The following is a 13,013-nucleotide window of genomic DNA, read 5'->3' on the forward strand; positions in this document are numbered from 1 at the left end:
CCTGTACCCAGGTCTTTATCGAGTCTCCAGTGTCCCTATATATCACAGTGTCTCAGTGCCCCATGTCTCCCAGTGTCCCCATGTCTCCGTGTCCCTAGGTCTCCCAGTGTTCCCTAGTATCTCAGTGTCCCCATGTCTCCCAGTGTCCCCATGTCTCTCAATGTCCCCTAGTGTCCTAGTGACATGGAGAAACACTGGGAGACATAGGGACACAGACACTAAGGGACTGGGAGACATGGGGACACAGACATGTCCCCTTTTTGTGTATGTTCATCCCTTTCAGCAGTTCTGGTTATGTGATTTGTGTCAGTGGCCCACCCTTTTACCCCTTCCATAGACTTCCTGCTTTACTGGACACTGTTGTTAGGGGGTATGGGATGTGACGGGTTTACTTGAAAGATGAAAGCGTGAGATTAGCATAGGGTATGTGTTTTCTCATAGCTGCATCCTATAAGTTTCTCTCCAGCACCATATCCATCAGATACATGACGCTTAGGAGGTAGGACTGTTTTAGTGTTGTTGGTCAATAAGATTTTGTAATTAGGCCCATCATAATTGTCAGCACCAGGCCCACTGGGCTCTTAATCTGGCCCTGCTCCTAAGTTGCGGCCTAGTGCCCTAATAAGTACTGAAGCAGTCAGCCCACACGCATAGCTGGGAGAGCCAAGTCCCAGTGAGAATACTGGGGCCTACAAGCCTCCAGCATACGACCTGGCGGTTCCTCCCGTCTCCTCCCTCATTTAAGCATAAGTGTGCTGGGCTTACTTTTGCAATCTTTCTTGCAAAAAGCACTATTTTGATGACCCAGCTTAGAGGGTCTGTGAAAGCGACTTTTCGAAGATGCCCCAAGCTGTTGAGGAGATGGGACGTCGTCCGTAGAACACTGAGGCCATCAACGTGGGGGCAGGCCTGTTGCTTGCGGGGAAGACTCAGCCTCCTGTCAGACACTTCTATAGCGGGGGCACTGGGGTATGTCAGCTGGCTTAATCTCTTGGTTGGTGCATTGCAATCTGTTTGCCAGCTTGGCCCAGAATGCTTCAAAGATTTTCCCAATCCCCGTTAGAACAGCTGGGCTGTTTGACATGAGGCAGCCGCCATCCTCAGAATATGTCAGAGACCGAGAGAGTAATCGTGTCTCAAGGCCTCCGCCCCCAGGTAGGCCACGTTCAGTACTAACTGGCTTGAAAATCAGGATGGAGTAGTCCCTTAAAATAAGTAAATTGTTGTCCGGAGCTCATGTAGCATGTGACCGCTCAGTTTGGCCCCCTGGTGGGTTTTAAAGTGAGTATATGTGTAAATGTATGAATATCATGCATTAATATATGGCTGAGGCATGTCCGTGCATGATTGTAGAGTGTAAATCCATGTATATACCTCCCAACATTGGGAGATATGGAATTGGGATGGGAGAATGGCTAACTAACTCCACTGGCATAATGGGCTCAACTAACCACTGGCAAGTGAAAATTAAGCCCTGGTGAGTGGAAATTCACCTCTGGTGAGTATGGGTCATGATCTTTTGCAGGTCAGATAAGAGACTTATGCCAGGGTTGTTATTTGAGACTTTATTGGAGCTTTTAGACATATTAAGGCAAATTGAGGAAAAACAGACTTTAGGCAATATGCCACAAAACAGGATACTTGAAAAATGAGAAAGAGTCTGTGATCTCCAGGTAGGGTTGAAACAAAGGCAGGCTGGTTACAGAGGCAGGCTGGTAACAATAGAAGGCTGATAATGGAGGCAGGTTTGTAACACAGGAAGGCTGGTAATAGAGGCAGAGGTCAAAATCATACGTGAGAGTGGAGCAGGTTTGAAGGTAACTCTGGAACAGGTTGGTATGGAGCAGGGTAGAAGGTAAATCTGGAGCAGGTTGGTATGGAGCAGGGTAGAAGGTAGATCACCAACTTCAATGTAAAGGCCCTGTTGTGAGCAGGGTGTAGCCTTATGTAGCTGAAGCAAGTAATTAGTCCTAGGCAGGTGAGGACTGAGGTGACTAGTGGCTAGGGAGGCCACTAGTGGTTGAGAGCTAGAACTTCTTTTAAAGGAATAAAAACAAAAAGGAAGATAAAACATAGCTGTCAGTATACGATCCTGACAGTATGCCATGAAATCATAATGGTTGCAGTGATGAGTAACGTTTAAGGCCTGGCTAATAGCATACAACTTGAACTTTAAATCCAGGCTATTGCTATTGCTACCCAGTTGCTAATAAAATACATTGGGGACCTGGCACATGCCCCCCATAGACATTACAAAAAATGTAAGGGAACATTTTAGTGCCCCCATGTATAGGTGGGGATAGGGGATTTAGTTAAAATAAATAATGTGGGCATATTGTACCGCCAAACCCCACACATTGATGGCAGGTGGGTTCTAAGAATATAAATAATTGTAGAGTGACATAGTGTGACTATTCTCATAGCTAACCTCCAATAGAAGCACAGCACTGCCGCACATCCCCAATGTATGCGACATTCCAAGAGGCTGGTCGAGTGGCTGCAGGCCGTAGTACTGGAAGAATGGTAAGTGAAACCTTTTTTTCCCCAGTTTTAATCTAGATTTAGGGTGGGCACTGAATTGAAATAAAGAGGAGCAGACTATAGCATTCCTTTAATAGCTTCTAGATTTCTATCTACCAACTCCTCCTTTGGCTTATTCAATCGACTAACCTTCACACATAACTGACAATACGTTTAAACTTGTTTTTTTCAACATTTGATCTGTCTCTGACTATAAAAGTTACTTGAACACTATCCCAAATCCCTATGCACATTTAAAATAACTGAAGGATTTTTAGTATCCCTTCAATGGCCATTTAAGTGTAAGCTCTCCTACCAACCCAGTGTGTTCCCTATTAAGGGTTAATACGTTTGTAAGGGTTTAGAAAAAGTAGCCTCTCTGTCTCATTAGAGATTTTACCTTCTAGCTGTAAACAGAAAGGTGAATTGTGTAGGACTCCCCTAAGAGGTTTTGCCTTGACGTGACAGGTGAGCTTAAACTTGAATGTCCATTGGGGTGATACTAAAAAAACTCCAGTTATTCAAATATGCATAGGGGTTTCGGATAGTGCGCAAGTAACTTTTTTTTTCTTTGGTTTTTATTGTATGTATTGGGGCTGATGTGTACTATAGTCATTTCTGCTGCCCAGGAGTTGTTGGCGTTTTATAAATGCTAATAATAATAGGTGATTGAAGACAGAGCAATGGAAGACAGGGATATTCTAGTCAAAATAGGAGAGCCAGGGACCTTAATTCAGTGTGAAACTGCTCAAAAATGGATTAATACTAAACAGAGAGATGGTGCCAGGGGACTCCAAGAACTATCATCAACTCAATGAGATAACATGGTTAGAGTGCTTTATGTGTCCCATAAAGTAGGAATACGTTATAGTAGCATCTATAATACCCATTACCTAAATGCCTTACTAAACTAAAGAGGTGCTGCACTTACCCATCACTGTAGTCTACCACAGTCCCTGATAGAACAGAGGAGATTCTCAACAAGTTTTCATCCACCATGGGGGCTGATACTTCTTCCATGACCCTGGGTCTCACTACCCAGACAGATATCCCTTTTGGAATATCAGCTGCATAACCATGGGACATCCAGAATATTTTTTCGTGACTCCTGGTTGACTCCTTACAGGTATTGTCATACCATATCTTCACTGTGGAGCATAAGCTGATGTTATACATTTTTTGGACTCTATGCTCTAAAGTGCCATCTATGATTTTCCTTGTCTTTGTTTTTATTTTTCTTATTCTTAATGGAGGAAATTTTCTTAATGGAGGAATGTAGCCTCCCCCCTCCCTGGCCACAGGTAGTGGCAGGATGGGATGGGGGGCAGGGAGGCAATTGACCCCAGGTCTAAGGCTGCCAGCCCTCCCCTGGCAACAAACCTTGGAAAATATTCCTTCTTGACCCTAAAATGGCAGTCAGATATCTCCTTGGATAAAGCAGCTATTACCCCACTAATTAGAAATTATATCCCTGTATGTTATGTTTTTGGAAATATTTATTCGATTGCTGTTTAAACATCTGTATGGACTCTGATAAAACTACCTCTTCAGGCAGAGGATTCCACATCCTTATAGTCTTACTGTAAAAAAAAAACCTTTTCTTTGCCTTTGATTAAATCTCCTTTCTTCCTGTAACATATTCATCCTTACCTTGTGCCGCTCCACAGCTATGCGCCAGTATACCTGATGTCACGGGTGGCGGTACGGAGACCGGGACCCCTGAGTGCCTGATGATGGGAGTCTCAGCGTGGAAATGGACCATCAGGGTAACCACACGCCCCCTGGTGTTGGGCACCAGCGTTTGTGCAGCCACATACCTGGCCCTGATGCAGCTACTGCGGATCCCAAGAGCTAAATGCTAGATGATATGCAAACCTCCCAGGAACTGGATAGGGAGGTTCTGCAGCAGATATGTATCCAGTACAGAAGCAAGGCAAGACTAGGACAGGCACCTAACAAGAAAAGACTAGAAGAATCCAGAACCGGAGCAGGACAGAAGGTAGAACCCAGAACATGAACAGGGCAGAAGAGGACTGTACATGTACTGGGAATACAAGACAAAATAAAACAAGACCAGAGATGCAAGGCAAAACAAGAGGAGACATAACTAAGTACTATGTATGTAAAACATTGGCGATTTAGACATACATAAATGGCCAAGATGTATGCAGCCTGCCACTGCAGCAAAGTGCTCCAATTACGGTGGGTTCCTATCTGCCTAGATATGCATGACTAAATAAACAATAATAAAACACACACAGCACTTACCTGCAAGAAAGGGGCAGAGGACTTGAAGCAACTGCCTGCAGGAACCAACTGAAACAAAAGGATAAATGGAAAAGGAAAGGGTGTAGCAACAAAAAAACAAACATTTAAAGGAATCCAAGAGACTGGGAATTCCAGGAACGGAATAAAGAATTGAACCCAGAAAACCCATCATAAAGAAAACCAGACATGGAATAGAAAACCAAAAAACCAAGAAAAACTAAACAAGAATTGTAAAAAGAGTACTGGATACCAGAAGCCAAGGCCAGACATCTCCGCAGAACAGGACAGGATGTGACATCCGACTACTGCAACATGTTGGTGGACGCCGGCCACTGCGGATCCATGCCATTTTACAGCCCCACGGCAATGACGACGTTCTGGGGTCAAAGGCCGGTTACGGCCAATCGAATCCGTAGGAGGCTTTTTAAAACACATTTTTACTTCTTCTCATTATCCTGTCGTGGTTTCCCTTAGTAGGTTATCCGACAGACACACACAAAGGAGCTGGGAAGAGTAAAAGACAAAGGGGCTGGGAGAGAAGGAATCACACAAAGGGACTGGGAGGAGTAAGACACACAAAATGTGGGAGGATGTAAGAGTCATACAAAGAGGAGAGATAAGAGACACACAAAGGGAAAAAATAGGAGATAAAATACACTAAAGGGAGTAAGATATTTAAAAGACACAAGAAACACAAAAGGGTGGTTAAGAGGTACACAGGTGAAGATTTTTTTTGGGGGTAGAAAAATGTATCTTCGCCTATGTATCCAAAGTTCTTTGCACCAGCCCTGCCCTGATGCCTCCCATCTGTTCTCTGTAACCTCCTCCTTTGGCCTCACGCAGTTGTCTACTTCAGCAACTCACTCAGCCAGAAACAATCTCGACCTCATCTTCACCAATCTCTGTACCACCTCTAATCTCTCCACTGTTCCATTTCCTTTGTCTGACCACGATCTGCTAACATTTGACATCAGCATACCCCGTACCCAAATTTCACCACCCTCAACTCTCCAATCTTGCAGAAACCTCAACTGCCTTGATCTCCAGCATTTCTCCACCAAACTCCAAACTCTCCTTTAACCCATCTCAAATCTAACTTGCCCTAACTCTGCAACCTCACTCTACAACTCAGCTCTCCTTTAAACTCGACATGGTACGACATGGTACCTTCTACACTTAAACGCAGCAAGCTTCTACACTTAAACGCAGCAAATACACACATCAAGATATGGGAACCCTGGATAACCGAGACATCCATTAACCAATAATGTAGAGCATACTAATAAAAACTGGTCCTTAAAGTTAGAAACTTTCATCAGATATTCTCTAATGGCTTTGGTGCACTGTTTGAGTACTTTGTCATGTATGTTTTATATGTTTAGTTTTATAAGACATGACTATGGGGAAAGCAAGGTCTCAACATATTGGCTGATATAGATTACGATGGTACAATAGGTTAGATATTGATACCCTATTGCCGGTCTTACATCTAATAAAAATAATATAAGAAAAAAGAAAAAAAATATTTTTTATAGACTACTTCTTTTTTTTTATATTTATTTTATTTGTAGATTTTTGTTTTCCTTTATACATATGTCCAATATTCAATAATTATACAAATTTTAATATTGCAGCATTAAAATAGTTCTTGTAAGTATCCACAACATTGAGTGTATTTCACAATCCAAAAACAGAGAAGAAGGAAGAAAAAAAAAAAAAGGGAGGAACATATCGGGTTACAGTTATAGGGATCAATACATAGTCAGTTCTCAATTTAACAATTCTCCATTATATAGAACATATATTTCTCGAATTGAAAGGTATTTATAGATTTACATCTTATATTAAACCTTTATCTATTTTGCATTTGGTCCCTTCCCTATTTGCCATAATAGTCATCTATAATTTATATAAGTTCCAAAAAAAAAGACATAAAAACATGTATGAGACTCGGCGTGGGCTGGGTCCTAATCCAATATTGCGTTATTATATAGGAAATCTGGAGGTCCAGGGTTGCCAGAGCTCTCTCGAAGCTCTAGTTGTAGATTCCATCTTGTATTGGAACCTTATTTGGTCCATTATTTCTTGCCAAGATGGTGGGTTAGTTGATTTCCATGCTCTAGCGATATTGATTTTTATTGCGAAAAATATATGTGTCATAATATATTTTTGTTGTTTAGCAAATGATTTATAATCCATGTTAAACAAAAAAAATTCGGGACTAATTACAGCAACTTCCTTGAAGATACTTTTCATTAAACCTAGCATTTGGGTTTTGATATTATTCAGCCCCGTACAAGCCCACCATATATGGAGCATGGTACCCTCTTCTCTACCACATCTCCAACATTCTTTTGAGTAAATTGGGGATATTTTATGAAGTCTAACCGGGACCATATACCACCTATAGATAATCTTTAAATGTGTTTCGAACAAAGATATATTTTGTATACTTTGTTTTACTAACATTGTGGCATTTATCCAATCTATCAATGGGAGGGACTTTCCCATGTCCCTCTCCCATTTACCGAATGGAGGCACATCAATAACATTGTCTAATGTATCAAACAATTTATTAAATCTAGAGATTCCCCCCTTTTTTTGACTACAAATAATATAGGGTTCAAGATAGTGATCTTTAATCAATATTTTAGTTAGAAGAAAATTCTTAATCCTCAAATATTGAAATATTTTCCTAGGTAAGAGTTTATATTTAGATTGTAGTTGTGTAAATGTCGCTAATTTAGATCCCTCATATAAATTTCCTATTCTTTTTATTCCATGGTGTGACCAGGTTTTAATATTCATATCTGATATAGCATAATGAAGAATTTCTATGGGTGTATTAGATAATAATTTCCCTTTAAGGTTCAACTTAATATTCAAATATTTTGCAAAGTCCACCATATCTCTTATAATTTTATTAGAAAATTGCTCCGTTTCCAAAACCCCCAGATTCAAAAGTCCTAGCCACCCTAAAATACATACCATTTGTCCTGGTCCTAGTTCCTGTTCGATTTTAATCCAGGATTTAAATATGTTTTGATCCAGATTTAACCATGTCATAAGCTGGGAGGCCCTATTTGCTTCGTACATCTTGATCACATCAGGAAAGGCTATACCCCCTTTCCGATAGCTTCTACATAGGATCTCCGCCGCTATTCTAGGTGGTTTAACCCGCCATATATAACTAGAGAATAGACTTTGAAAACGCTTTAAAATACCCCGTTCAATACTATAGGGAATCATCCTAAGGAAATATAAGAGTTTTGGCATCAGGTACGATTTAGTAATATTAACTCTTCCTATCCAAGATGGTTCTAGTCTCCTCAGTTTATGTATCTGGAATTGTAGATCTTTATACAAATTGTCAAAATTTATCAAAATTGTTTTTGTGGTATCAAATGTTATCTTTATACCTAAATAATCAATTTTATCTTTTATACATTTTATATGGAAATTGGAGGACAAGACTTCCAACTGTGTCTTGGTCAATAAAAATGGAAGAATTTGAGATTTGTTAATGTTGACCTTATAGTTAGAAAATTTACTGTATATAGAGATATCTTCTAATAGCGGTGGAATTGATGATAGGGGGTCGGCAAGAGTGAGTAACACATCATCAGCGAACAAAGATATCTTTAAACAATCCTCTTGAAAATCTATTCCCTTTATCTTTTCGTTCTGTCTTATCATCGTAGCCAACGGTTCAATTGTAAGAATAGAAAGGAGTGGAGCTAGCGGACAACCCTGCCTAGTCCCATTCCCAATATCGAAGGGGTCGGAATCAAAATATGGGCTGCTAATACTTGCCGAGGAGTTTTTATATAAAGATAGAGTTTTATTTCTAAATGATCCTTCTAATCCGAAATGGCCCATGACAGTCCAGGAATCTCCAATTGACTCTGTCAAAGGCCTTCTCGGCATCTAGGGCAATGATAACAGATTCCCTGTGTTGTCCGCTCACTCTATTTATTACACTAAAAATCCTCCTTGTATTATCTGAGGTACTTCTTCCTTTCACAAATCCTGATTGGTCCCATTTTATCAAATCTCCCAATACTTCTTTTAAACGGTTAGCCAAGATTGCCGAAAATATTTTAATATCAATATTTATTAGTGATATTGGTCTATAGTTAGCAATTATTGTGTTGTCTTTATCTGGCTTAGGAATCTGAATAATTGTTGCTAACATCATCTCTTTTGGAAATGGAGCATCGCTAGATATTAACGAGTACATCTCCAAGAGAATTGGAGTAATTATTTTCGTGTATGTTTTATAAAAGATAGAGAATCCATCCGGACCTGGTGCCCTATTTGATTTTAATTTCTCTATCGCTTCTTCAATTTCCAATTCTCTAAAAGGGGCATTTATATATTCTAGTTTCTCTTGGCTTAGCCTAGGAAGTCTAAGATTCTTAAGAAATTTGTCGATTTCACCATTACTAACCTTGACCTCTTCTAAATTGTACAATGAACTATAAAATTCGGCAAAAGCCTCTGCTATATCTTTAGGTAAATTTACAGCCTTTCCTCCCTTTGACATCAGTTTTTTTTATAGATTTATCTTTATGTTGATTCTTAATTTTATTAGAGAGATCTCTATTGATTTTATTATTATTATGGTACCATCTTTGTCTAAGGAAGGATAGATTTTTACTGATCTCCTCGTATATTTTTTCCTTAATATTTGACTTTATATTATTGATTTCCTCTATTATTTCCCTAGTTATTGATATTTTATTTAACCTTTCCATTTTCGCTAGTTTAATTCTCAGGACTTGTAGTGACTCACCTTTCTTCCCTTTATATTTGGAACCAAACTTTATTAATAATCCTCTTATGAAACTTTTCATGGTACACCATACAATTGGTGTTGCAACTTCTCCGTTGTAATTAATTTTTCAAAAATTCTCTATTTCTATTTCTATTTGGTCCCTGATATAATCAAGTTTTAAAAGGCTTTCATTAAGCCTCCATTTAGTCCTTGGGGTATTACCTTCTTTTATCCTAATTCTCAAGAAAACTGGGGCATGGTCCGAAATTTCTATAGAACCAATTGTGGATTTTATGATGTTATTTAAAAGTCCTTCTTTCACAAAGAACATATCTATACGAGAATACGTTTGGTGTACATGTGAGAAGAATGTATAATCTCTTCCTTGGGGATTCATAGTTCGCCAGCAATCAAATAAGGAATTTTAGCTAAAAAATCAGATAAACCAAATGTTCCTAAATGACAAGGGTTACCATTCTCGTAATATTTATAACTTCTATCCTTAGCCAGATCAATGACACTATTGAAATCCCCTCCTATTATTATACTGCCACAAGCGATTTCGTCTACAATATCCATAATTTGGTCTAACAAATCTGAAGGGTTATAGTTCGGAGCATATATATTTACAAAAGTATATGTGAGGCCATTAATTTTTATAATTAAAACCTGGTATCTACCATTTTTATCAGTTATTGAATGAATGGTTTCAAGACTAATTCGGTTTGAAATAATAATAGCCGTTCCCCTTTTTTTCTTCTTACCTTCTAAATTCGATGCGTAAACTGTTGGAATTTTTTTATATTTCCATAATCTATCAGGAGGTTCAATCCAGTGAGTCTCCTGAATAAAAGCTACGTCAATTGAATTTTCAATTAGAAATTTATATATTGCTCCCCTTTTTTGAGGTGAGTTCATGCCCTGGACGTTCCAAGTAATAATTTTAAGTGACATCTCTATTCCAGAAATCCCTATCCCAACCCAGACCGAGTCTCACACAATTAATCCCGAAAACAAAAAAGAAAAAAGAAAAGAGAAAAAAAATAGCCAAAAATACAAAGAAATAAAAAGTAAAGTTTAAAATTAATTGAATTGTGAACAAAAATTTGTTGAGGGGACTAAACCCCCCTTTTTAATAATCCAAGAGAAGATGATTCCCATATCACCCTTGGACTAGCCTGCCCTGTTATGCAGGAAAATAAGGTTCCCTTGGAGGGCGGGAGGGACGCCCTAGTCAATATAAATTTTTATCCTTAATCAGCAATTACTCATTTCCAGAACTACCATAGCAATATCCATTGACATCCATTATATATAGAGATAGATGATAAAGGTATTTTATCCCTATGATTTTTATATATATATATATATATATGTCTATATAAGCTGTACATGCTCAAAACAATGTCGTTAATTCAAGTTATTCAACTTATATTCATCGTTAGATTTCCCAAATTATAGGATATAGACAAATATACGTGTAGATGTGGGTATAGATATATCATTCTATTATTTATAATAGGTGATCTGTACCCTATAGGATATTAACCAGTCAAGATATAATACAATTATATATTTACAGGGGGAGAGAGAAAATAAATAAATAAATAAATAAATAAAAACATTCATTTCCAACACATTATTATGTCAATATAATCATTAAATAAGTTGTTCCGACTCCTATTCCAATATTACACCAGGCACAGATGAGAGAGAGGAGGATAGATGCATAAATAAACAAATACATTTTAGTTTACTTCCTAGATTTATAATTAGTGATAAGTGAATTATTCCGTTTTAGATATCCTCCTTCCTATTGATATCTCTGAATTTGTTGAAAAATTTTTACTCCTTATATATTACAAAAGAATTTGCAAAAGAAAATATAATTTGTGAATAGAAAAAAAAACATTGTTTACCCCTTTCCTATTATTATCAGTGAAATAATTTAGAATGATTTGTTCCTTGTATATTTATGTGTTACTATTTGTTAATATGCCAGCCTAATATTTATAAAAAAAATTATTATTAAGCTCCAACTTGTGATACTGAAAAGTTAAATAAACTATTTCAATCATTATGACTCCTTATAATTACTGTGTTATAAAGTGCTGATATATCATCTTAGTATTTGGGTTGTGTTATAAATCACAGTGTTTACATAGGCTTATTACCATGTGTTTAATATAGGATGTGAGTACCTATTAAATATTATTCCCTTTTAATATAAATGTATCCCTTCCCCTTCTTTTCTCTCTCTCCCTACAAAAAAAAAAAAAAAAAAATAAAAAAAAAAAAAATTAAAGATTCTTTTTTCCCCCCTCTTTCCTCCCCTCTCTCTCTCCCCTCTCCCTCTCTTCTAATATCATTGATCTATGTCAGCTTCCATGTTGAAATGAACTGTTGTGCGTCTTCTATATTTTTTAGAAAAAAATGTTGATCTTGATAGTATACTTGGAGAACCGTTAGAAAATTCTATTTGTACTTAATCCCATGAGATCTTAAAGTGGCAGTCTGAGTAGCAAAATGTTGTCTTGTTTGACGAGTCATCATAGATAAATCCGAAAATAATTTTATATCTTTAAAATCAGGATCGTCCAATCCTTTATTTTGCATAGCTTGCATAATCCGGTTCTTCACCTGGTTATTGGAAAAACATATATCTCTGGGCACATTGGATGTCAGATGTTTTGGTTTAGTTAATCTATGGAATCTCTCAAATGGTAAGTCTCCTAGAGGACTTTCAGGAGTAAGTCTTTGAAAGAGGGTTTTTAGATATTGGTCCAATTGTTCAAATCTGATGTTTTCAGGAATCCCTCTTACTTTGATATTATTCCTCCGTGAACGATCCTCTAAGTCACCTATTTTTGTTTCTAAGGTTTGTATTTTCCCCTCCAGGTGATTAAATTTCTTCATCAATTCCTCGTTATTAATTTGTATTTGCTTAAGACTATCGGCTTGTACTTGCAGATTAATAGATAGATTTAAAATTTCCTCTTTTAATATTTTGGAGTTATCTTCTGCATCCTGTTTCAGTTTGACATATAAATTCTCCAGGGCTTCATTCAATATTTGCAGTGTTACCTCCTGTGAGGGTATCTGAGTTTGTTCTTGACCTAGGGCAGTAGATTCTCTTCGTTCTCCGTGGGATAGTCTACTCGTAGTGCTTCTTTCTTGAGGTTTAGGTGAATAAAAATTATTAATCCTGGGGCGGAGCCTGAACGCCGATGAAGACGGACGTGTGAATCCTGAGCTCCCTCACCCCGAGCACACAATCAGCCAGCATCAGCGGTAAAACTTACCCATCCGCTCCTAAAAACGAGCATTATACAACGCTTACACTGCCCCCACCACATCTGCACCATGGGAGGCAACAAAAGACGGAAGGAACATACCCCTTCGGTGGCCACGCTATTCCGCGCCTCAGAACAGGGGCGGCCATCTTTGG

Source organism: Pelobates fuscus, chromosome 5, assembly GCF_036172605.1.
Source record: "Pelobates fuscus isolate aPelFus1 chromosome 5, aPelFus1.pri, whole genome shotgun sequence".
Classification (NCBI taxonomy): domain Eukaryota; kingdom Metazoa; phylum Chordata; class Amphibia; order Anura; family Pelobatidae; genus Pelobates; species Pelobates fuscus.